The sequence below is a fragment of the Malaclemys terrapin genome, chromosome 1, assembly GCF_027887155.1.
Source record: "Malaclemys terrapin pileata isolate rMalTer1 chromosome 1, rMalTer1.hap1, whole genome shotgun sequence".
In the NCBI taxonomy this organism is placed as follows: Eukaryota; Metazoa; Chordata; order Testudines; family Emydidae; genus Malaclemys; species Malaclemys terrapin.
Window position 1 is genome coordinate 295,743,584 of NC_071505.1, and position 27,907 is coordinate 295,771,490.

The 27,907-nt window shown below is 39.9% G+C and overlaps 1 protein-coding gene across 3 annotated transcripts in view; it reads right to left on the bottom strand.

Moving 5' to 3' along the window:
* Nucleotides 1–27,907, bottom strand: part of CAB39L (calcium binding protein 39 like) — a 101,503-nt gene that overhangs the window by 70,651 nt on the left and 2,945 nt on the right. The window contains exon 1 of one of the 3 annotated variants that reach the window (XM_054014964.1): nucleotides 4,027–4,415. The exons of the other annotated variants lie outside the window; for them this stretch is intronic. The gene's annotated coding sequence lies outside the window, so the exon portion shown is untranslated. Of the gene's footprint in view, nucleotides 1–4,026; nucleotides 4,416–27,907 lie in introns of those variants that run through there. 3 annotated transcript variants of the gene reach the window in all.

Sequence of the window (27,907 nt, forward strand, 5' to 3'; positions counted from 1 at the left end):
TGGTCTTGTCCTTCCCTCCTCCCCCCACTCCACCTGGGCTATCTTGTCAGTTATCTCACTTTAATAAATAAAGAATGCATGGTTTCAAAACAATAGTGACTATTTCCTTTGCCAGCTGTGATCAAAGGCGGGAGGTGGATTGGCTTACAGGGAATTAAAATCAACAAAGGGGGTGGGTTTGCATCAAGGAGAAACACACACAACTGTCACACCGTAGCCTGGCCAGTCATGAAACTGGTTTTCAAAGCCTCTCTGATGTGCAGCATGCCTAGCTGTGCTCTTCTAATCGCCCCGGTGTCTGGCTGCTCAAAATCGGCCGCCAGGCGATTTGCCTCAACCTCCCACCCCGCCATAAATGTCTCCCCCTTACTCTCTCAGATATTATGGAGCACAGAGCAAGCAGCAATAACGATGGGAATATTGGTTGAGCTAAGGTCTAACCTAGTCAGCAAACAGCGCCAGCGAGCTTTTAAACATCCAAAGGAACATTCTGCACTTGCTCAGCCTACAGTTGAACTGCTCCTTACTACCGTCCAGGCTGCCTTTGTACAGCTTCATGAGCATGGGAGCAAGGGTTAGGCTGGGTCCCCCAGGATAACTATTGGCATTTCAACATCCCCAACAGTAATTTTCTGGTCTGGGAAGTAAGTCCCTTCTTGCAGCTGCTTGAACAGCCCAGAGTTCCTAAAGATGCGAGCGTCATGCACGCTGATATCGCTAAAACGTTCATTGTGATCCACCAGTGCTTGCAGCACCATTCAGAAGTACCCCTTGCGGTTTACGTACTGATTGGCAAGGTGGTCCGGTGCCAAAATAAGGATATGCGTTCCGTCTATCGCCCCACCACAGTTAGGGAACCCCATTGCAGCAAAGCCATCCACTAGGACCTGCACATTTCCCAGAGTCGCTACCCTTGTTAGCAGAAGGTCAGCGATTGCATTGGCTACTTGGATCACAGCATCCCCCACTGTAGATTTGCCCACTCCAAATTGATTCCCGACTGACCAGTAGAAGTCAGGCGTTGCAAGCTTCCACAGGGCTATCGCCACTCGCTTCTCAACTGTCAGGGCAGTTCTCATCTTGATATTCCTGCCCTTCAGGGCGGGGGGAAAGCAACTCACAAAGTTCCAGGAAAGCGGCCTTAGGCATGCGAAAGTTTCGCAGCCTCTGGGAATCATCCCATACCTGCAACACTATGCAGTCCCACCAGTCTGTGCTTGTTTGCCAGGCCCAGAATCGGCGTTCCACTGTATCAACCTGCCCCCCTGCCGCCATGATATCCCAAATTGCCACATCCCGTGCTTTCACAAATGTCTGTGTCCATGTCCTCCTCACAATCGTCCTCATGCTGTCATCTCTTAGCCAGTGTTTACAATGCTCACAACAGCAGCACTGAGCTGAGCAGGCTCCATGCTTGCCATGCTATGGCGTCTGCATGGGTAACCCAGGAAAAAAAGACGCGAAACGATTGTCTGCCGTTGTTTTCACGGAGGGAGGGCAGGAGGGAGGGGAGACTGATGACATACCCAAAACTACCCACGACAATGTTTTTGCCCCATCAGGTATTGAGAGCTTAACACAGAATTCGAATGGGCAGCGGAGACTGTGGGATAGCTACCCACAGTGCACCGTTCCAAAGCCCTGCTCAATGCCGTGGCTAGCATCGCTCCGTGAGTCGATGCTAGCCACGGTATTGAGCAGGGCTTTGGAACGGATCCCGGAGCAGCGGAGCTGCTGGAGCACACTCCTCCAACTTAATGCACTTAGTGGGGACATACACAATCAACTGTATAAAATCACTTTCTAAAGATCGACTTCTATAAAGTCGACCTAATTTCGTAGTGTAGACATACCCTTATAGTTAAAAAGGTATATTTAGGGAGTTAGTGATATATTGAGCTCTGTTGAATTATATGGCCTGGTTATTTTCATTCAGAATTTAGATTTGTTTTGGGGACTGTTAATTATAGGCACTACAGGCTGTGATTGTGTGTGCAGTCAAGTCGGGCACCCTACTGCAAGTCTTCTGCCTATAGAAATTCCCTTTAACAGGAATTTCTGCATGTACATCATGCAAAAATGAGACTTTATTCTGAGGGGCTGCATGAAGTTGCTCAATCCTCACCCCTGATTAGTACACTCAGTGAAGAGAAATATTGCAGATTTTTTTTTTTAATCTATGTACCACCTTTCTAATGTGGAATTTTGTCTGGAATAGCTTGTGTAGAGAGTTGAGGCCTTTACAGTAATTGATCTTCAGATAACAGCTAAGGCCCTGATTCAATGTACCCCAACATGGCATATTTATCCAGCTGCTATTTACCTGAACCTCTGGCTGCTAAGTAGTTAACTATTTCCTTTGACAAGGGCTTCCTTCGATAATTTAGTTTTGTTTCAGTATATAATTTGTGCTCATCTCAACTCCTAAATTAGTTAATAATGAATAGCCAACAATTTTTAAAGTCTTGTCAAAATATACTGAACAACTTGTTTGCACATGCTAACGAACTCTGACTTCTATCTATTTGAGTCCCATTACATTTTTTCCTTCTTTATGAATGCAGATCTCAGGCTGAAGGTATGGGTAAAGTTCTTTTTTTGAAAGAAATTACCTTATTTTCTTAACTTAAAAATCCCTCCATCTATTAGAGCAAAGAAATAAAACACACATTACCACATTTGCCTTTTATTTTCTACAATGATAAAAGGAAATCTAAAAAGCTTTGAACCATATGTGGTAGTGATAAATTGTGGAGTCAGGAAATAAATTTATAAAACTAAATTACATTCATGTTCAACATCTAATCATCCACATGCAAAGTAGTTCCAATAAAATATTTCTAGAAACTATTACTAAAATTATTTCTTTGTTAAAATGTGTGGGGTAAACCGAACACAGCATGATGTGGTATAAGTAGGCTTGGCAGAATCTGATTTTTGTTTTTATTATTTTGATGGATAATATCAATGCTTATTAAGAATTTTTATTGATTTAGATTCACAATGTGCGAAATTATGGCCGCAGTCAATTATATAATGACAGTAGATGTTGAAATTCAAAGAGTTAAAGCTTTATAACCATTAAAACACAACTGTCAATACCACCTGTCAAAATATACAAAGTAAATATCCTTAAACTAAATTAAGTTCTCAAACAGTATTTCTTACTTTGTCTATCTGTACATTTTGATAATCATTTATAGAAATATTTTTTTCATCCATTTGTGTGTCTACGGTGAAACTGATGTTTACCACCATTTACCGATAAAAAACTAGTCCTTCCAAGTCTAGATATAAGGTTTTTATCAGCATTATTAGGGATGGCCTAAAACCAAACCAACAACCCACCACTCAATATGGCCATCCCAAATTCATGTCAATAAAACCTTTCTACCCCCTCATCACATTCTTTCTGACCCTATAATTTTTATATATAACCCCCCAAGGGGGAGTGTGGATATGTACATTATGTAAATTGTGTACACACACAAATCCTGTTGTCAAGGCTGCTTCCCCACTCTGAACTTTAGGGTACAAATGTGGGGGCCTGCATGAAAACTTCTAAGCTTAACTACCAGCTTAGATCTGGTCCGCTGCCACCACTCCCAAAGTGCTAATTCCCTTTCCTGGGTAGCCTTGAGAGACTCTTCACCAATTCCCTGGTGAATACAGATCCAAACCCCTTGGATCTTAAAACAAGGAAAAAGTTAACCATCCCCCTCCTTTCTCCCACCAACTCTTGGTGGATCAAGATCCAACCCCCTTTGATCTAAAAACAAGGAAAAATCAATCAGGTTCTTAAAAAGAAGGCTTTTAATTAAAGAAAAAGGTAAAAATCATCTCTGTAAAATCAGGATGAAAACTAACTTTACAGGGTAATCAAACTTAAAGAGTCCAGAGGAATCCCCTCTAGCCTTAGGTTCAAAGTTACAGCAAACAGAGATAAACACTCTAGCAAAAAGGTACATTTACAAGTTGAGAAAACAAAGATAAAAACTAACACGCCTTGCCTGGCTGTTTACTTACAAGTTTGAAATATGAGAGACTTGTTCAGAAAGATTTGGAGAGCCTGGATTGATGTCTGGTCCCTCTCAGTCCCAAGAGCGAACAACCCCCAAAACAAAGAGCACAAACAAAAGCCTTCCCCCCACCAAGATTTGAAAGTATCTTGTCCCCTTATTGGTCCTTTGGGTCAGGTGTCAGCCAGGTTACCTGAGCTTCTTAACCCTTTACAGGTAAAAGGATTTTGGAGTCTCTGGCCAGGAGGGATTTTATAGTACTGTACACAGGAGGGCTGTTACCCTTCCCTTTATAGTTATGACACCTGTGAAAACATAACCTAGAGTGAAAGCCAAACTAGTGGTCTGCTGCTCACCAAGGTACAGAACAACAAGGTGAAGATGGACCCTACGGATAAATCTACGCAGCAAACAACCACCCACCGCACCAAGATTCAGAGCCCAGGTCAACTGCCTTAGCCTCATGCTGCGGGGCTAAAAATATCAGTGTAGACATTCACACTTGGGCTGCAGCCCGGGTTCTGAAATCTGGGGGTCTCAGATCCCAGGCTCCAGCCTGAGAGGGAACATCAACACTACTATTTTTAGCCCGGCAGCCCAAGCCTTGCAAGCCCAAGTCAATTGACCCTGCCTCTCAGACTAGGCTAGGGTGACCAGATCACCCAAGTCAAATATCGGGATGGGTGGGGGGGGGGGTCTGGGCCAAAACAAACAAACAAAAAACAAACAAAAAAACCACCCTTCCTCCACAAGTGCTGGAAGGAGGCCCGGGAGACGCAGGGGAAGCGCGGGGACAGGGTGAGTGAGAGTCCGGCCTGGCCCCGAGCAGGCAGGACTCAGGCGGTAGGGAGAGTAGGGGGACTGCCTGCGGGGCCAGGCGGTGGCTATTCTTCCCCCCCGGGCAGCGGGACTCGGGAGCAGCCACTGCTCGGGGGCCCAAACCCCCTGAGCTATGGGGACCCAGCAGCGCGCAAGCTGCGCCCAGCCCCTGGCCAGTCGCGTCTGGGCTGCTGGCCAGTTGGTGCTATCCCGCTGCGGCCCCAGAGTGGGGCAACAGGCCCCAGCCCCCCCCGTCCCGCTCGAGTCCCGCAGGGAAACAGGCTCAGGGGGTTCGGGCCCGGGCGCAAGAGCCACAGCCGCTGAGCTTGGCCATCGGCCGCTTCCTCCTCCCGCGGCGGTGGGAGCTGCAGCAGCAGCTGCTCCCGAGTCCCGCTGCCCGGGGGGAGGAGGGGCAGAACAGCTGCCGCCTGGCCCCGCGGCCGCCCCCCCTACTCTCCCTACCGCCCAACTGAGTCCTGCCTGCTCAGGGCCAGGCCGGACTCTTACTCACCCCAGCCCCGTGCTCCCCCTGCATCTCTCGGGCCTCCTTCCAGCGCTTGTGGAGGGAGGAGGAATGGTGAGCCTGGGGACGAGGCGGGGATTCAGGGAGGGAGCCAATGGGGGGAGGAGAGGGCGGAGTTGGGGCGGGAGGGGGGGGCACGAGCACTTCCGGGCTCCAGAGCATTTCCTTGTTTGTCCAGTGTCCCGACCGCACATCGGTCAGGACGTGGGACAAACAAGGAAATATCGGGACAGTCCCGATAAAATCGGGACGTCTGGTCACCCTAGACTAGGCACTGTGGGTTTCCGTAGAGAGAGATTTCAGAGCGGTAGCCGTGTTAGTCTATATCAGCTGTATCAGTTAGTCTCCTCGTTGTTTTTGTAGAGAGAGGCTCCATCCTCGCCTGCACCTAACTAGAAGGAAAAAAGAGGAAGGAGCAGAGCTTCCCATCTCTCTGAAGAACAGAAAACTGGTATCCATCTTTACTGGCTCCCAGTGCTCAAGTCAGTGATGTTGCCTCTGTGATTGCTGTAGCTGAGTTGCTGCTATTGTATTCTGGCTAAAGCCGAGAGCAGGATTGAAATAGTTTCTTCATATAAACTATTTCAAAAAATGTAAACAGATCATCATGATCATGTTATTCCTTCTCCCTCTCCTCAGCTCCCTCTAGTGTTTCCCAGCATGGACTGCATTCTTTCCTGTTCTATTCAGTTTGCATTAAATATAACTGCAGAGGAGAAGAAAGGCAACGTTAAACTTTCTAAAGAGTTCCAATTCCTGGTATGAATCCAGAGCTCGCTCCACCAGTTGGGTTCTTCTTCATTTCTGCAGCAGTCCCATACTTACAAGAGCAGTGTGAGCCCCACTGGCTCACAGAAAACTAAAAAAAAAAAAAAACCCCACAATCAGAAACACTGTACCAAAACAAGACATTTGTTGCGCACACCTCTCCCCCTGGAGAGAACATACACGACAGATGATAGTCATGTTGCTTAATGCACTACCGGAGAGCGCTCAGATACTATAGAGATTAATATGGTATAAGAAGCCATATAGAATACAACATAATCTAGTCTAGGCAGCAGTAGCTGGAGACATGATCAACAGCCTTGTCTCAGGGCTTTAAACAGTGCTGGAGAAGGGGCCAGAGGTGATATGGAGTCCTGTATCCAACCACCAGTAGTCTTCTTGGAGCACATCATCCATATTGACTTCAGTCCCAATACTCACTCACCTGCACTGAGCTTTTTCTCCACATAAGTGCAGTACTATCATACTGTATATAAAATAAGAAAAACTTCTAAAAAATTCAATTAAACAATTCCTTCCCCACCTCCCCCATCCCCACAGTAAAAATTAGAGGTAAAGCAAGCAGAACTTTTTCCTCTAATACAAATATTTTAATAATATCTTGTACTTCAAAACTAAGTCCAGCACGTGAAATAGAAATACAGGATTAAACTTAATCATATCTGCTCTGAAAAAAAATCACTTACAAGATACACTGGGACACAGAGAGAATGTAATAACTTCTCCTTGGCTTCTCAATACCATTATAATCATAACTCTACTTCCCATTTTATGAGTGGAGAGAAAGAGATTAGATTGAAGGATACATGAACACAATTCTACAATGTGAACTTTTATCTGGAGACTTATTTTAAAAGAATGGTGGTAAAATCAGCAACATGCCAAAGAGATGAATAGGTATATTTTTACATTTCAGCATCCCGACCAGTTCAAACTGCACCTGATCCAAGTCCATACTAATTGAACCACTAATTGAACACCAGTTTCCTAAAAATATCTTGCCATACTACTCAGAACATTCAAAAAGAAATCTAGAAGCATATGTGAAGAGGGAGGCCAAAAAGTGAAAGAAAGGAGCAGTTTAAAAGGGGCTTTGTTGAAGATCTAAAACGTATGCTATCTTGACAGATGCCCTCTAACACAGATCAGAGCTTACTGTATTTCAACAATGAAAAAAATATAAAGAGGAAAGCATTGCCCAGTGTGCTGAAAGATAATCCTAGGTAACAGTATTAACAATGATGATTATACAGTGCATAGTGCCATTATTCTCCAATATCCCATATTTGGAAACAGGCAAAGAATGTAAATAGTGTCTGGTTTCTTCAAAATTAGCTGTTTGTCCCTAGTTTCAGCAGAACATTGATGATTCTTTTATTAATATTAGACACAACAGTAAAGTGCTTTGGGCTACCACAGGTGACTATTTCTCCTTTCATCTGATATTTGAAAGGTATAACATTTTATGATTCTTGAAAAAACATGTAAAAGACTGAACTGCAACAAAGCATAATTGAATAGGACCCACATACCCCTAACAATTCTTGAAGCTAAAAATTATATCACCAGAAGTATATGAAATTTGTTTTCATCCAGTTATCACTGTTTTGAGCCCCAAATGCAATATTCTCTCTGAGCAATTTCCATTCTAAGAGTCTTTACACAGTGCTTTAAAAAAAAAAGTTGTGGAAAATAGAGAAAAAAAACCCCACAGAATCAAGACTCTTTCACAGAGAATAATGCCCTGTGTTTCTACTGTGCCTTCCATCACATGATCAAGATATTTTACAAACAGAAGAAAATTACGTCTCACAAAATTCCTGTGAGATAAATATTATTACATCCATTTTACAAGGAAACTGAGACAGAGAGAGCAACGCACACACGCGCGCACACACCCCCCCCTCCTGCCAAGGCCTGATGATAACAGGAAATATGAGTACTTCAATATCTGTAAAAATGAAGCCCTAGTATCTTAAGTTGCCCACCTAAAAAACAGTGGCCATTTTTTAAAGCATTGTTTTAAACTAACTTGCTCAAAGTCAAATAGAAAACCTGTAACAAAACAGAACCTAGATCTGCTGATTCTGAGTCCTGTCCTTTACTCACTAGAGTCTTATGATCACAAAGGACTAAATTAAGCTATGTAATCTGTACAGTGTTCTAAGAACCTCAAAACTTGCAAGTAGTGTCAAAATTTCCCCAGGAACATGGTCTTATTGTAATAATTAATGTAGATAGGATCTTGACCAATAGATGGTACTGTAAGTTTATTTCAGTGTTAAGTTGTTCTCATCTTGTATGTTACATTGTTGAATCTGACTTGGGGGAGAGGGGTTAGCAGGAAGTTCAGTCCTGACTGTGTGTGCTGCAGTGTTCCAATAAATCCCATGATTCTACGAGAGTATTACAATGGGTGGCAGCAGCTTCAAGATTGCAAAAGCACTTTTGCCTGAGAAGGAATTTACTGGTCATGCAGATGAGACTGGAATTCTGTGAGAACTTGAAAGACTTTAAGCTACTGCTCTCTACGAATGAACGGACTGATGAGAAAGCAGCATGGTACCTACTAGTGCTTTTCAATGGTGATGTCAAATCATTTTACCAGTAGCATCCCAGCATGGATCGTGGTTCTTATAGACAATTATGCAGAAATACCAGAAGGAATGGCAAGTCATTACATTGTAATCTTACACCCCCATTACTGCTGGCAGTAAGCCTGGTGCATAACCTGTTCTGTGTGAAGCACAGTGCAAGAGCTCTGCTAATAAAAACATTAACTCCTACTTGTGTATATCTGGATTTACTTTCATAAAGACTACATAATTCTTGATTTCGTCACAGAGTACAGTGCTTTATTTACAGCACAGGTAATGGCAATACAAGCTTACTTATCTGTGTGCCTCAGTCTTGTTATGAGAAGATCATTTCAGAAGATTCACCTCTCTGCTTACAGTCCCACTACTTACAGTGTTTTTCTTGATGAGGACATTTGCCATTAGGAACTAGACTAAGATCATCAATCCATTTCACATAGGCCTCTGTGCCATCAGATAGAAACAACTATTAAATCACTACTACTGGAAATCACTACTAAATTAATTCAGATTCAACTTGGGACCTTAAGGCAAAAAGATTTGTATTCCATTATCAAGCCTCCAAAACATCAAGTCCCCTCCCTGCTGTCAATTGGTCACGTGTGTGTGTGTTCTGGTAATTATAACCAAAACATTTTTGTAGCTGTGATATCACAAACATAGGCAACACAATTTCTGACAGAAGAACAGTGGTTTGAAAGCTGGCAGAATCTGGCTAGATCACAACATGAGAGCAAGACTACTGCCAGACACTCCTCCCTGTAACTTACCAAAGCAAAACAGAAAAACAGGGATGCAGAAAGGAACCAGGATGGATAAAAATCAATGATTTAAAAAAAAAAATCAGATTTAAATTTTAAAAAATCTGATTTTTTTTTTAAATCATTGATTTTTTTGATAAAATGCTTTGAGAGAGGAAAAACCTATCTAAAAATAGTTTTAATTAAGATAATTATAGTTCAAAGATATCTCATCATGGAATAGGGATTATAAAGTCTAATTCTATAGTATGAGACAATATATGATCAATATATGATATGCCAGCAGATCGAGGGACGTGATCATTCCCCTCTATTCGACATTGGTGAGGCCTCATCTGGAGTACTGTGTCCAGTTTTGGACCCCACACTACAAGAAGGATGTGGAAAAATTGGAAAGAGTCCAGCGGAGGGCAACAAAAATGATTAGGGGGCTGGAGCACATGACTTATGAGGAGAGGCTGAGGGAACTGGGATTGTTTAGTCTGCAGAAGAGAAGAATGAGGGGGGGATTTGATAGCTGCTTTCAACTACCTGAAAGAGGGTTCCAAGAGGATGGACCTAGACTGTTCTCAGTGATCCCTGATGACAGAACAAGGAGTAATGGTCTCAAGTTGCAGTGGGGGTGGTTTAGGTTGGATATTAGGAAAAACTTTTTCACTAGGAGGGTGGTGAAGCACTGGAATGGGTTACCTAGGGAGGTGGTGGAATCTCCTTCCTTAGAGGTTTTTAAGGTCAGGCTTGACAAAGCTCTGGCTGGGATGATTTAGTTGGGAATTGGTCCTTCTTTGAGCAGGGGGTTGGACTAGATGACCTCCTGAGGTCCCTTCCAACCCTGATATTCTATGATTCTATGATATTCATGCAATGTTTAAGAAAAGTTCATGGATTAGGGACCCAAATTTATGGGGCTCCAGGGACTTCTGTCTAGATTATTTAGGTTAATCTTTCTATCTACCCAATGGGACTCAGTGCTCAGTCTAGAAGATACCATCAGAAATGCTTAGCTTTGCAGTTCTCAAACTGTGAATTTGTGTCTCCAGAGATAACATGCTTGTTAACAGCAAAAATGTTTTTACAAAAATAAATAGAGGTGAGAAATAACAGACCTAAAACCTACTGTCCCTCTGCAAATTTGTGTACACAGAGTCAATCCCTTAGCTCTCTCTAAAAGTGTAAAGTTTCAAAAAGTTCAATGAATAGAAGATTGTTGGGGGCAGAATAGATCTGGACAAAGAGAAGAAGTCTGGAAATAAATGTGAGAAGGGAGGGACAGGCAGTAGAAACAAAAGTGAAACTGTTTGAGCAGCATATCCAGAAGTCTTGAGGTCTTTCTGAGTGTAGCCTTCATTGATTTGAGATCTGCCATACCATTCTCTCACTAGAAGGAAAAACCTATAATACCAGCAGGACATAAAAGAGACCCAGTTTGGGAATATTTTAATGAAGTTCCTCTACCTATGGGCAAGACAGGCATGCATGCAAAATGCAAACAGTGCAACAAAGAAATGCAAGGTCTGGTTGCCCCAAATGAAACAACATCATGAGAAGTATTCCTTCTCAGGAGGCAGCTGTATTGAAGATGATGAAAGGAACATGTCTGAACATGCAGGAACTTCAGGTTCATACTTCTTTCTTAAGGACTGCCTGTCTTCCTTCTGGACTATTCTTGAATTCTTATGTTTGAGCAAAAAATACAGTTGTTACTCTATGATACTATCATTTTAGATGCAGTTGTGATAAAAAATAAATATCTGAAATAGGCAGATTTTCCTTTTACAATTTCACCTTTAAAGTATTATTCAGTGTCAGTGAATGCAATGAGTAATACTAAATGAGCAGTATGGTAATAATAATTAAATAACTGCATTAGAACCAGATTACAAAAAGAGGTAATTGATGACAAAATTGCCCTGTTTGTTTATGCAACAAACTCTCTGTATGACTGAGAACCCACACTTCATTAACATGGTTCAGTCATTAAGACCAGGATACAGTCCACCCAACAGAGCAGATGTTGCAGGCAAATTGCTGGATAAAGTGTATGAAAGAGAAATTGAGCAGCGTGCAAAAGGTCTAGAGGGTGAAATTGTTAACCTGAGTCTTGATGGGTGGAGCAATGTCCAAAATGATCCTGTTGTATGTACTTGTGTGACAACAGAAGAAGGGAATGTCTTCCTTTCAGAAACATTTGATACATCAGGAAATGCACACATAGCAGAATACTTACTGCTACTTCTTGTAATAGCTATAACAAACTGTGAAAATTTCAAATGTCTAGTATGCAGCTTGGTCACAGACAATGGTGCAAATGTATCCAAGATGAGAAGAAATTTAGAAGAGAGTCCCAAGCTAATAACATACAGTTGCAGTGCTCATTTGATGCACCTGCTAGCCAAAGACTTCAGTGTTCCAGAAATAAAGGCTAATGTTGTTGAAACTGCAAAATACTTCCGTAACAACCACTTTGCAGCGACTGCTCTGAAAAAAGTGGGAGGAACCAAGCTAACTCTCCCACAAGATGTGCAATGGAACTCAGTAGTGGACTGTTTTGAGCACTTTATCAAGAACTGGCCTAATCTGATGACGGTTTGTGAACAAAGTTGTGAAAAAAATAGATGGCACTGTCACAGCCAAGTTCTCAACATTGGACTTAAGAGAAATGTTGAACACATGCGGAGTACTCTGAAGCCTATTTCTGTAGCCTTGAACAAAATGCAGGGAAATAGTTGTTTTATTGCTGACGCTGTTGAAATCTGGAAGGAACTGAATGAGATCTTAAAAAGAGAACTATGCAATGACGGAGTTAAATTACAAGCACTAAAAAAACCGAATGGGACAAGCACTATCTCCAGCTCATTTTCTTGCAAATAGTCTCAATACTCGGTACTAGGGTCAAAGCTTAACTGCTGAAGAGGAGTTGGCTATGGCATGGACATCCAGCAATCATCCCTACATAATGCCAACTATAATAAATTTCAGAGCTAAGGGTGAGCCATTCAAGAAATATATGTTTGCTGATGATGTTTTAAAGAAAGTCACCTAGGCACTTGGATTCAGAAACTGTTGAAGTGATAATCTCACTTTTAGCAGCAGTAGCTTCTTCTGCCAGTGTAGAAAGAATATTTTCTTCCTTTGGACTAATTCATTCCAAACTGAGAAATCATTTAGGACCTGAAAAAGCAGGAAAGCTTGTTTTTCTTTTCCAGATTATGAACAAACAGGAAAATGAAGATGAAGACGACTGAGTTAGCTGCAGTAGCCAATATTTTAAGTTTCTCATGTTGACCTGGCTGACAGAGTCAATTTAATTTTTGTTGTTTTTTTTAAATATTTAATTTAACTATTTTAGTTAAAAACAATTTTAACAAAAACAAACCTGATTTTAAAAAACTTGAACGTTTAACTAAGTTCAAAAATTCATATGCCTGTTTTGTTAAATTATATGTTTGCTGTTGAAGAAAAAAAAAAAAACCAGAATAAATAATGATGTTGTTTTAGTTAAATAAAACAATTTAAATGTTTGTCTGGTGATGTTCTCCTCCTAATACAGAATAGCAAGAAAATTCTCCAAATATTAATGATTAACCTGTTGAATTGGAGATAGTTTACCTCCCAATGACTTCATAAATATCTGCTTCAATTACACTGCTCTACAGCCAAAATGCTTCTGAAATAAATGTAGTCAAACTTTACTAATTCTGGGTCACTGAGAACGAAAATGATGCTTAAAATTGTTGATTGGCTCTAGTTTTCAAGATATGCTATTGGGTCAGTATATACGACCCTTGACTTGGGAATGGCGGAGGATAAGTGAGTTATAAAGGGAAGGGATCTCAATTTAAACCAGGAATGACTAAAATACATATTTGACTGGATCTATGAATAAATCTATGACTGGGGTTGGACAGTACTTGCTTTTTAGGCAAAACAATGAATGATGCAATCTGAAGCTGGTATTGCGCCATACATGATATGAATTGCATCATGTTATTCCTAGAAGTCATGGATGATGCAATCATAACAAAGCTTACATCACTCTGCTGAACAAATTTCCCTATATCAGCTCTAGAAATCATACAGTGTCGTGCTCTCTTATCTGTCAGTGTTTGATTTTGCAAAGGGACACATTTCTGTTTAGCCAAAGTGAGCAGAGATGCCTCGTACTTGCGTGAGCAGTGCAGATAACTTCTGCTATGTTTGTGGTGAAGTGACTTTTGCATCACAAAAGCGCAGTATAAGCACTATGGTTAAGAAAGCCTATCACCTTTATTTTGGCTGCAAAATTGGAGATCAGGACAAGAGGTGGGCCCCACACATATGCTGCAACACTTGTGCAAGAACTCTTCGCCAGTGGTTGAACAGGAAAAGGGAATCTATGCCTTTTGCAGTGCCAATGATTTGGAGAGAACCAACAGATCATACCAGCAATTGTTACTTCTGCATGGTGCCTCCAGTTGGGAAAGGTGTGTCAAAGAAGAAAAAGTGGACTGTGCATTATCCAAACATTCTATCAGCTATACGCCCAGTACCCCTCGGAGAAGGGACTGCCGGTTCCTGATGCACCAGAATCATTCTCACTTGAGTCAGACGAGGAAGAGGAAGAGGATGAAACTTCTGGTCCTGAACCATCAATGTCACAGGACGCACATTTTCTCCCATCCTCCTCCTCTGAACCACACCTCATAACACAAGATGAACTGAATGACCTTGTCAGGGATTTGGAACTACCCAAGAGTAAGGCAGAGCTGTTGGGCTCCAGACTACAGCAGTGGAATCTCCTGGCAGGTGATATTAGGGTTTCCATGTTCCGTGACCGTCAAAAAGATTTTGTCCCATTCTTCTTCATGGAAGGTGATCCTGTAGCCTGCAACAACATCGATGGTGTGATGGCAGGCCTCAACATCATTCACGATCCAGATGAGTGGAGACTGTTCATTGATTCACCGAAGACGAGTCTTAAAGCTGTTTTACTGCATAATGGCAATGTTTTGCCATCAATTCCAGTTGGTCATGCAGTCCATATGAAGGAAACCTATGACAACATGAAACAACTTTTGAGGTGCATAAACTATGACCAACATCAGTGGCAGCTTTGTGGCGATTTGAAGGTTGTTGCTCTCTTGCTTGGTCTGCAGACTAGATACACAAAGTACTGCTGTTTTCTCTGCAAATGGGATAGTCGTGCAAGAGATTCCCACTACATCAAGAAAGATTGGCCACTCTGACAGTCATTGGAGCCTGGGAGGAAAAGTGTTCAGCATTCACCACTTGTTGAATCAAGGAAGATTTTGTTACCACCCTTACACATCAAGCTGGGTCTGATGAAGAACTTTGTCAAGGCCATTGACGAAACACAAGCAGCTTTCAAGTACCTCCGCGGAAAATTTCCAAGGTTAAGTGAAGCTAAGATAAAGGAAGGTGTCTTTGTTGGTCCTCAGATTCGTGAACTTCTTCGAGATGATGCATTTGACCATGCACTGCGTGGCAAGGAAAAGATGGCATGGAAAGCCTTCCAGTTAGTGGCAATAAATTTTCTAGGAAACAACAAGGCAGACAACTACAGGTTGTTGGTGGAAAACCTCCTCAAGGCATACAAAAGCCTTGGTTGCAACGTGTCACTAAAGATACATTTTTTGCACTCTTATCTAGATTTTTTTCCACTGAACTGCGGAGCAGTGAGCGACGAGCATGGCAAGCGATTTCACCAGGACATTGCAACAATGGAGAAACGCTATCAGGGCAAATGGAACCCATCAATGCTTGCAGACTATTGCTGGACAGTGACAAGAGATGCTCCATTTAATGAATACAAGAGACAAGCCAAGAGGCGCCGAGTAGACACTGAATAGGACTAAACTATGTACATAATAGTTTTTTGCCTTTTGTTTCATAATAAATTTGATTTATATAACCCTTTTGCTGATTTTTAAAGTGTTTCATAAATAGGACCGGTGAAATATTATCATGTAAAGCAAGCATAAACACATGAAAAGACCTAGGTTTACAATTTATGATTAAATCTCTTCTATCTACACAATATACATAGACATAAAATGTAAAAACTTAAATATCTTAGAAACAGTAGCCAATCAGTTGTTTTAATTGTCATATTTGAATTCAGCACATCAAAATACATAATAAATAGCACATTTTACCTCTGAAGCAGATGACTTCTCAAAAATTGTAGACCAGTGTTACCTTTGGTAAATTAAATAACCAAACAATCATTCATTTTCTGATATAGCTGTAAAACTAATCAGAAAAGTTTTCAAAATAAATCACTTAAAATGTATAGTGTGTACCTTCTAAAAATGAAACCTACATCTCTGAGTAGTGAAGAATATGTATTAAGGTTATAACAACCAACAAGAATGCACTTTTATGTAGAAATCCATGATTAAATCAAGTCTTCCTGACTAGTGATTTAAATCAAATCGACCCTGAAAGGAACAATGGCATAACTTGACCCACAGTGCACCTATGAATAATTTGAATGAAATATCAGTGTTTGGCCATTTTTAGATATAGTAGCAAACACTTTCTAATAGTAATATCTTATCTGAAAATTGAGGTAAAATACATAGGTGGTTTTAAAACCAAGGATTGTTAATTTTTTTCCTAAAACAGAAAAAAATTAATGTATTCATTACCATTAGTAGAATTAATTAATAGAAGGCCAGAAAAAAATTATCATTCTCTAGTCTGACCCATGCAGATCACAAGCCATCCAGCCAGAAATTCATCGAGCCCAACAACTTGTTGAACTAGAGCATCTCTTTCAAAAAGACATCCAATCCAGACTTAAAGACTTCAAATGATGAAGAAGCTACATTATCCCTTGATAAACTATTCCAACAGTTAATTACACTCATTAAACATTTGTGCCTTACTTCCAGTTTGAATTTTTCAAGCTTCAACTTCCAGACATTGGATCTTATTATGCCTTTGCCAGCTAAACTGGGGAGCCCTAAAATATCAGGCATCTTATCCTTGCATCGATACTTCTAGACCGTGATCAAGTCACCTCAATCACCTCTTCAAGAAGCTAAATACATCGATTTCCTTAAATCTCTCATTGCCAGATGCATTTTCCAGATCTCAAATCAGAAACCACTTCAATTTTTCAAGCATGTCCACCAAAACAAGACACCGTGTTCCAGTAGTAGACTCACCAATGTTTTAAACAAAGACACTAACCCTCCCTGCTTCTACTAGATATTCCAGTTTACACATCCAATGACAACATTATTGGGCTGAGACCCAACCTCTGCAGAATCCCACTGGTTTGGTTCTCCATTGACAATTACATTTTCAGAACTATCAGCAAGCTTTTCATTCATTTAATTAGTGTTTTTATTTTTTAATCACAATGCCCTGCACTACGAAGTCAGAACCTTTACAGGAGTCTAAGTATATTACATCGCAGTTGGCTTTATTAACCAAAGAGAATCAAATTCATTTGATGAGACCAATAGTCTACGAAATTATGTTGAATGACACTTATATTTCCATCCCTTAATTCTTTGATAGAAATATTTAATAAAATACTTCTGCCTTTAATGCATCATTGACAATTTTAATGTCTTCATCTAGTAATGAATCTATACTATTGGTAGGGTTTCTTTTGTTCTTGAGATTTTAAAATTACTTCTTGGCCTTACTCCTACTGAAAATAAAATTTCATTGGTATCTTTATCCTTCCTTATCAATTGTATGCTTTTTTTTTTGTAGGTTCTGATGTATATTCATTGCCATATATTGATGGCTACTTTCAAGTCTCTTCTTAATCAGAATGGAATTATTTTGTTTTGCTTAAGAAGCTTTTGGTAGTATTCAGCTTCATACTGTTTTATGCAGTCATTTATTCCTTTAAAAAACACATCAGGCACTGATGAGTTCCACCAAAAGTCTAGTGGTGATATGACAATGCGTTGTGCAGAAGTTAAGCATTTATTCAGTTCTTTGTGCTTTCGGCCATCAGAAGAGGGGAAAAAAAATATGTCACTCTCATTAAATCTTTTCCAGACATCCTAAGAGTTGTGCCAATGGACTCTGGAGGGTACCGTAACCATCCCTCTTTAGCTTAGAGGACAACCAACCCCAATAAGGGGCAACAGAATAAGTAAAAATGGGGAAGAATCTATCACCACCTAAGAGACTCTTCATATAACCTCATAGTATTTAACTGCTTCCCAGGTAAATTAGATCTGCCCACAGATGTTCCCAATGGACTTCATAGTTATCTCCGCTCTTCTCCCTGCCCTGGTAAAGGAGATTCTGTTACCATATGCATGCTTTTATTAATCATCTCTTCCCTCTTTCACCAAGCATTCTAGTTTTAGAAGGAAAGCTTTTCAGAGAGCATGCCCTAAAAGTGATCTCATTCTGGGTTAGTCTGACTTCTAGGAAATCATTCTGTAGCCTAACCCCTTTGACCCCTTCTCTCACACATTTTACCCTGGACTGTGTGAGCTGCTTTGTCCTAGAATAGTGCAAGTCTCTCAGTTGGCCACATCTGTAATTGCATTTAGAGTCATGACCTATTTTTAACGGCTTGGGGTGGGGGGTGTCAAATAATTTAACACACAATTTGTGATTTTCATTCACAGACCTGAATCTTACTTAACTCATTTGCTAGAAAGCTGCCACTGCCCAGAGGAAGATATTACACAATATTTGAAGTATACATCTACCATTTGCTATTTAAACATCAAAATAATCTGTTTACATTATTACATGACCACAATCATCACCCACTAAATACAATTTAGTGCCTAGTTACCACTACAAATACAGCAAACACCAGATATCGCAGAGGACCTCCCCTGCACCCCAAAACAATAATAATCAGCCAGTTAATGACTGACATTGTTGGCTACCATCTTGTTTTTTCTTACTTGTAGAAGAATAGCAATAGAGGCTTGACTTTGACACCAGAACTAAAGAAAAAGAAAGTATGTGATGATTAGGCGTGTGGCAGCAGATCAAAGCAGCACAGCTACGCTTACTGCCAAAAGATAATAAGAACAATTCAGAAGTAGGGGCTAGAAAATAGCATGTTACATGTCATTCGGGATACCGGACCTGCTGAAAACATAGTGAACTCCTCATCTGTAGTCGGTCTTCAATAATCTTGAACTTTAAGAAAAAAATACACTTTTATTTGTTTAAAAGACTTAGCCTCCACATCAAGGGTACTGAATTGTTTTTAATGTTGCATGATGGATAGGGTTGCCAACTTTCTAATTGCACAAAACCGAACACTCCTACCCCGCCCTTTCACCAAGACCTCGACCCTGCTTGCTCCATCCCCCCTCCTCCCTCTTTCACTCACTCTCCCCCCACCCTCACTCACTTTCACCGAATTGGAGCAGGTGTTTGGGGTACAAGAGGGTAAGGGCTCCAGCTGGGGATGCAGGCTCTGGGGTGGGGCCAGGGATGAGGGCTCCAGCTGCTGATGTGGGCTCTGGGGTAGGGCCAGGGATGAGGGATTTGCGGTGTGGGAGGGGACTCCAGGCTGCTGCAGGGGGTTGGGGTGTGTGTGCAGTGCAGGCTCTGGGTGGGAGTTTGGGTGCAGGAGGGGACTCTGGGTTGTGGCATGGGGGGGTGGGTTCGGGCTCCCAGGAAGCGGCAGGCACTGCTCATGCAGCTCCCATTAGTTGTAGTTTCCGGCTAATGGGACCTGCGGAGCCATCACAGTGCACAGAGCCTCGCTGGCCGCCTGTGCGCATAGGGGCTGCAGGGACCTGGCGGCAGCTTCCAGGAGCTGCACGGAAACAGGGCAGGTAGGGAGCCTGCCTTAGCCCCGGACTCCTGCCAACCGGAGCCGCCAGGGTCCCTTTTCGACCAAGCGTTCCGATCAAAAACTTGACTCCATCATTAGGGTTGCCAGGCGTCCATCTCTTTATCCACATATGCCAGTTTAGTGCAATAGCAACAAAAGCAAAATCTGCCTTTGAAGACTGTCAAGAAGGGTATTTCACACATCAAGCTTAACACTCCAAATTCCAGTTAGGAAGCTGAGAAATGCAATGTCTTATCCCTTAATTTAACACTCCTACTCATCCACTATTTATCCTCATTCTAATTCATTATCTCTAGGAACTGGAAGACCAAGAGACAAATTTATCTGAAATATCATTTTTCAACCAAAACCTTGAAACAAAGTCTAAAAATTTATTCCAGTTACCAACGTATCCAGAACCACATGTTGGATGAATTTTCTCTACGTATACCTATATATTTATTAAGTGCTGCTTCTGAGTCAGCTAGAGAGGATACGGTTTTCCTAATACCAGAAAAACTTCCACATCATTGAGCACTATTGATTCATAATTATATAACAACAATTTTCTTGCATCTGCAAACTCCTACATTCTTACCATTACTATAGAACTGCACTATAGCAAGAATTACTGTCAGAAAACTACATTCAGAAGCCTGTAAAACAACAACTTTCAGGCAGGAGCTATGAAAACAGTTCTGACAAGAAGTGGGACTTTAATAGCAGAAAGAAAAAAAGATCTGCAAAGGTTTAAGGAGTTGAGAAATAGACCAGAAAGTGTCATTTTTTTTTAAATGGAGTTTAAAACTCATTTAAAAAGTTGAAAAAAAATTATTAAACTGATACAAAATAAAAGCTTTCTTGTACAGTCTAATTTATGGAAAAGTCAATAAGAACAACTCAAAAGTGCCAGTAAATGACTTTCAACATATTTAACATTAAACTTAGCTTTTTTGTCAAATGTGCTGGAAGCTGTTTTGCCAGAATCTACCAGGTCTATTAATATCACATAGGGCTTTTGAAATTATTTTTTGTACAGTACAACTGAAAATAGTATCAAGAATTGTATTACTTCTTAAATTATTTAAAGCTAACATATTTACAGTATCACTACTTTAATTTGTTGTCAGTCATTTCAATTAGACCCACAGAATTTATTTGGTTTCTTTGGGACTTTTGAAAGAAACCTTACAGTGTTGTGTGTGTTCTTTTGTGTGCTGTTCCAGCTATGTGCAATAGCTAGGTTAGCAGACCTTGACAGAACTGCCTGGAAAGACCACAGACTCAATTTGGTGGCAAAGGCGCTTGGCCAGATTTATTGTTGACGAAACGCAATGCTAGCGCCCCGGGCTCAATGGTTACAGGTACACAAACACATGAATGCCCATTACAATGGAGCACCTTAGTCAGCAATGGGACTTTTTCCTGCCGTCTAGGACAAAGGGTTAAGGTGGGGTATTTTAACCTTTATAGACAAACAATTTGGGATAAACAATTTATGTACTACCTTACTTGTTTTATGATGTTTATTGCTTTTTTGTATCTTTTTGATGTTTTAGATAAAAAAAAATTATTTACCACTTGTTTTGTCTAAAACATCAGAAGTACACATAGACATTTATTATTTTTGTTAAATTATTTTATTTTGTGCTAGGTTAGGATGTACTTGTGCTAGCCTGCTGGAATGTGTTTACATATTCACTGTGTAATACTAAACTTGGCACAGGTACCACTAACATTATGTACTGGATACTGAACATATAGGCATTTGCTTTAATACATGGCCTGAATTTGGTTTACAGCCTTTGGTTTAGGCTTCATGTCTCGCACCAGGCTTAATGCTTTAGGCTCGCTGCTATGTTCAGGATAGGAGGTTTTCTATGACTTCACTATCTATAGGTGTTAAGTACAAAAGGAGGCTCACTCTGAAACCTCATAGGACAGCTGATAACTGGAAGAAGAAATTCTTCTGTACTTCAAAACAATATTAAATCCTCCTTGTTCAAGAAACTTTTTGCTGGCTTGTTTAATGTTTCTTATAAGATTGTTTCTCATGTGCTCCCCCAGAAATGTAAACTCTGAATGGAAAATGTATTAATAAAGTTTATATCACCAATTGCTGCTCAAGCATCATACTGGAGTTCAGTTGCTTGATTGTAAGGTTGATAATCCATATGCACAGCAGACAAAACATATCCAAATAATACTGATTTAAGCCAGAGAACCATAAAACTGTCCTCTCAGATCTAGCGCCATTCAATCCTACCCAATTACATTTAGACTAAATTTAAATTCTGCTAACATTTTGAGCACACTCTGTAATTAGAGATATTAAGTAACATATGCATCCTTTTTTGTAAAACAGGTACAGGCCTTTGATCTTTTATGTCAATTTTACCTGAAATCAATGCAAGTGACCAGCACCTTGCTGGAAAACCAGTGGGACTTCTCACATATGAATAAACCTAAATCTGCAGCCCTTAGTTCTTCTCCTCATACACACACTGCTGCTCAGTTGCTGTCTCTCAATGGATAATTTCCAGACATGCGCTCTTCAGTTCCAGTCACTCAATATCTTATATCAAACAACTCAGGTCTCCTGACTCAGTGCTAAACAACTTAATGTGATTGTATAATCACAAGGTACATCTCTACCCCAATATAACGCTGTCCTTGAGAGCCAAAAAAATCTTACCGTGTTATAGGTGAAACTGCGTTATATCAAACTTGCTTTGATCCGCCGGAGTGCGCAGCCCCGCCCACCCCGGAACACTGCTTTACCGCGTTATGTCTGAATTTGTGTTATATCGGGGTAGAGGTGTAAAAGGACTATCTAGAAACAATGGTGGATGAAGGGTTGCTTAGGTTTTATGACAGAAAGAGGACTAAAAAGGAGATCTGCAAGGGCAACATATGTGTAAAAACCTCATTATCAATTGCCAATTTCAGAGCTAGAAAGATATTCTGGCTACTGGAGGATTAAAAGAGTTCCAGCACATTTGGCATCCAAGATAGCTGGTAATTAAGATATCTAGGTCCTCCATATGAAAGAAGTTTGTTGTTTACACAGGGGACAAAAATTGTACTTTTCCTTTGGAGAAAAAGATTTAGGTTTTTTTGCTTTAAAGTTCTTCTAAGAATCTTGACATCCCACAAATATCAGAACCTCCACTTCTCAAAAAAGAAAAACAAGCTATTTGTGTTCTCTGCAAATACTTTACAATCTAAAAGTAACTTCGTAGAAGTATCATGAGCCTACATCAGTCTCTCTCTCCCCCCCCTTAGATTAAAAACAACTAGCAAAATGAACGTCCAAAATCTAAACAAAATAATAGGGTAGCCCTTGAGAGCCTACGAGTGTCTACTCAGTCAGTACTATAAGAATGGACTTTGCAGATTCCTTAACATATGATTTTTTTACATTTCTACTACAGAATAGAAGAACTCAACCTAAGTCTCAGTGAACAGATGCTTGAATAAGAAAATCCATCACCACAACTAGCCCTTTTGTCGTCACTCTCAGAAGAGGTGCTAAAGAATGTAAAGATGTGAGGATAGTTCGTTCTATTCTAGAATTGGTTCCCCCCTGTAAGGGTGGTGGGACATTGCTGGGATACTGCTAGGAAGTTTGCTTTGCTGTTAGCTTAGTTCTGCGAATAGAGGAATTCAGTTTAGTGGGGGCTAGTCTACATTACCGTTTAAGCCAATATAAAACTTACATCGCTCAGGGATGTGAAAAAGACACACCCCTGAGTGACTTAAGTTACATTGACCTAAGTGCTGTCTACGCCAGCACTATGTTGGCAGGAGACACTCTCCTATAGGCATAGCGCATCTTCACCAGACGTGCTACAGTGGCGCTGATGTAACACTTGAGTGTAGACTTGCCCTGGGATGTCTGTCCAACATCTATCATGAGCATTAATCACAAATTTTAAAAGAAAATGTTTATATGATCTGCAGTAAAAATGCTGATGTAGAGTGTACTTATCTTGGTACTATGTAAGACAGAAGTTCCTATATATTCCCACATTTCCTCCTCCTGTGCTCTAATCTTCATTTTTGATTAGAAAAGTTTTTGCCCTCCATTTCAATCTGAGAGCCAAATCTTATTACCAACCCTTCATTAGTTTCAGACAGGCATTCAGTCACGCATCTTCAACCATTTACTTCCATTGTCTTGCTGACAAAAGCCCTAGGGTGTTATGCCTAGCACAGAATACTGCAGTGTCACAGTTGTGCATTTCCTGTATCCATCCCATCTTCATTATTAAAATACCAAGAACAAGTCCGTTCTCAATTACATAGGCATAATCCAGATTTTACACTGCTGTAAGAGTAGAAGATGGTTCAAAATCCTCCATAAACTGGTTGTTTTCTCAGTGACAACTTTAAGATGACTTTTAACATAATTTTAAGTCTTTTTAATGAAGTTATTGCTGTTGCCACTCCTACTAGCCTATTCACCTCCTTATTCTCTCTTTAGGGGCTAGTGCTGACTGTGATTATCGAATGTTACATCCAGCAATGCTGATTTACCCAGTGAGGTAACCAGTCGGTGTTACTTTTTGTAATCAACTCTCACGTGTCTGAATCAATTAGACTACTCATGCAGTATAGTTATACTCCACAACAAAGTTAACCAAGTCAGGGTTACTGTGTCAGACAAAGCAGACTAGACAGTTTTGGCAGATGGAACAAGCTCAGGGTGGCCGGCTCAGGCACTGATGAACAAATGGAACACTGTACTTATTGTTGTATGAAAACTCCATTAACTCCCCTTACGTGAAGTGATCATCAGAAAAATGTGGGTTAATTGAGAATTGTTGAAGAACATTTAACTAGATGCCCAAAATGCCACAATTGTAGAATTGAGGAAGAAAGTCATATTCATTAAAAATCTGACCTGATTTAGAGGGGAAGTGAAGGCAGCTATAAAAAATAAAATATGCCAAATGGAAGGAGGAAGTTTATAGCAATGAACATAAATCAGACACTAGAAATTCTAGAAAATTGATAAGGGAAGCAAAGGGACACAAAGAGAAATCTATGGCCTGCAGAGTTAAGGATAATAAGGAGCAGTTTTTTAAATATATTAGGAACAAAAGGCATCCTAATAAATATTTGCCATTACTAGATGGAAATGGTAGAATGATCAATTATAATGCGGAAAAGGCAGACATGTTCAATAGAAATTTCTGTTCTGTATCTAGGAAAAAATATGTCATGGCATATGATAACTCTCTTTCCATTCCACTAGTATTTCAGGAGGATGTTAAATAGTAGCTACTAAAGTGAGACATTTTAAAATCAGGTTTAAATAACTTGCATCCAAGAGTTTTAAAAGAGCTGGTAGAGAAGCTCATTGGACTGAATTTTCAAAAAGTCTTAGAATACTAGGAAATTTTCAAGAGACTAAAAGAAAGCTAATTTTGTGAAACTATTTTAAAAGGGTAAATGGGGATGACCCAGGTAATTATAGGTCTGTCTGTCTGACACTGATCCTGGACAAGATAATGGAGCGCTGATACGGGACTCGCTTAATAAAGAATTAAAAGAGGATATGGTAATTAATGCATATCAACATAGGTTACGGAAAACAGATCCTGTCTAACTTATATTTTCAAATGAGATTACAAGTGTGGTTGATAAAGGCAACAATATTGATATAAGATACTTCTGTAAGGTATTAGACTTGGTAACACATGACTTTTTGATTAAAAAATTGATATAAAATTAACATGGCACATTAAACAGACTAAAAGCTGGCTGATAGGTCTCGATATATAATTGTAAATGGGGAATCGTCATTGAACAGGTGCGTCTCTAATGGGGTCCTGCAGGGATGTTCTTAGCCCTATGGTATTTAACATTTTTATTAATGACCTGGAAGAAAACATAAAATAATCACTAATAAAGTTTGCAGATGACATAAAAATTGTGGGAGTGGTAAATAATGAACAAGACAGCTCACTTATACAAAGCGATCTGGATTGCTTGATAAGCTGGATGCAAGTGAATGTTTTAATATGGCTACATGTAAACATATACACCTAGGAACTAAGAATGTAGGCCGTACTTAAAGGATGGAGGATTCTACCCTGGGAAGCAGTGACTCTGAAAAAGATTTAGAGGTTGTGGTGGATAATCAACTACAGATGAGCTCCCATCACAATGCTGTGGCCAAAAGGGCTAATGCAATCCTTCGATGCATAAGCAGAGGCGTCTCAGGTAGCAGTAAAAAGATTTTATTTCTGTATTTCGCACTGGTGTAACTGCTGCTGGAATACTGTGTCCAGTTCTGGTGCCCAAAACTCAACAAAAATGTTGATAAATTGCAGAGGGTTCAGAGAAGAACCATGAGAATATTTGGAATATCAGAAATCATGTCTTATAGTGACAAACTAAAAGAGATCAAACTATTTAGTTTAACAAAGACAGTTAAGGAGTGACTTGATTAGAGTCTATAAGTACCTACATGGGGAACAAGTATTTGCTGGATTGAAGAAACCAGTACTAGAGAAAAGTATCACACAATCGAATAGCTGGAAGTTGAAGAAAGTAGACAAATTCAGACTGGAAATAAAGCATTAAATTTTCCATAGAGTAACCAGCCATTGAAACTTACACAGGATGGAGGTGGATTCTCCATCACCGACAATTTTTAAATCAAGATTGATATTTGTCTAAAAGATATGCTCTAGGAATTATATTGGGGAAGTTCTATGGCCTCGGGACATCAAACTAGATGATAACAATGGTCTCATCTGGCCTTGGATTCCTAATATGTTTCAGCAAACTTTGCACTGCTGAAGAGAAGCTCAGGCCCATTTTGCTGTTTACAGCCATGAAACAGATAACAGCCACTACACCATAATACAGACACAAACTCTTCTTAACTTAATCAGGTGCGCAGACAATGAAAATATCATGCTGGTACGTAGGAACATGAGAATTATTTATTTCTCAATCTTTTTTCTTATAAAAGATCAAAAATATTCTAGGTAGCATCATACAGAATACAAAAATACTTAAAATCAAAATTAAGAAAATATGTTTACACAATGCTTGGATTTTCATGAAATAACCACAATATTCCCAGCATGCAGATTTTTATGGCACAGCATGATATAAAAAGTATAATCAACTAATATGGTTAATGTGGTTAGTTTTATAACTTGTTAAAATACTCAAGCCTGGTAGTGATGATTACTTAGCTTCCAAGTACACATACAATTTATAAAATAAATGATACAAAATTTAGGGAGACATTTCTATAATACAAGCCAAAGCTGTTTTACAAAGAAGTCATGTTTAATAAACACCCAAAACCTAGCATTAACATAGTCCTTTGAAATTAGACTTTCTGCAAATGCGTTTCATAGCATCCAGTAACTGTTCCTTAGAATTTGTATTTGCTTGTACAGACAGTGTTTTATGTTAAAATTAAATACTTTGTCTCATTTCACTATCATCAGCTCACAACATTGTTTTCTTGCTCCTGAGAATATAATTAATACTGTGATGAGAGAGGGTTTTTTTAAATGTAAGCTACTATTTTTAACTTAAGAGATTTGGCATCACAATATTTGGCCCAGTCCTGCTTCTGATAACATCAATATTAATAGTACATGTCAATTACTTAAAACCATCCACTACTCATGAACTAACCAGTGAACTTCAAACAAGTTATATAAATTTTAAACAATCAATATGAAGTGGCAGATACAGGACATCAAATTCTTCCGGAGTATCCTGGTTTTGATAGGTGTTCAACAGAATGCTGTTATGTTTCCTTGAGTATGAATTAAATTGCTATTTTCCCCCTCTCCCTCCCTCCCAAAAAAGTTGATATTCTCTTAATATTCACAAGACTGGGAGCACCCAGGCTATTATTTATGTTAGATTTCTCTCTAGAATATAAAATGGCTCTGAAACAACACACGAACTGTTATGTTCCATTAAAGCAGTGGTTCCCAAAATGTTACAGGGGGTTCTCGGGAAAAAAATTCCCTAATGGCGGACAGAACTGTTCCTAGGGACCCTGGGCAGCACGGGGCCAGCAGCCCAGAACCCCTGGACTTCCAAGAGCTAAGCAGATCAAAGCAAGCATAATCTATCACACTGTGGAGATTTAAACCAAGGACTCCTTCTAAGAAATGGAAAGGGAGGTGGATATATTTTGCTGTTTTTAAAATTAAATAGGCAGCTAAGCTTTGTTGTAACGTGTGTTGTTTGCCTGGACTGCTCAAGACTTGAATGCTTGTGTAGGAGGAACTCTGAGTTGGCTTCTTAAATACCTTCATGCTGTTTTACATCTGATACTCCTTGATGAAACATAGGAGCCTTGTCTTATAACAGGCCTATTCAAAATGATACGAGCTACGAAAGTGAGATCTTGGAAGAGTGTTGCCGTTTTCATAATGTAATAAAAATACTGTAATGATAAATAATAATTAATAATAAAGTGTGTAATAAGCATGTCATAAAAACAAATTTTATATTTCCAAGATCACTGCTTTTATAATTTATACTCAGGTAAAGGAGAAAATCCCTGGAAATATTCATTTTTAGGAGGGGGTTCGCGAGACAACATTTTAGCGAAAGGGGTTCAC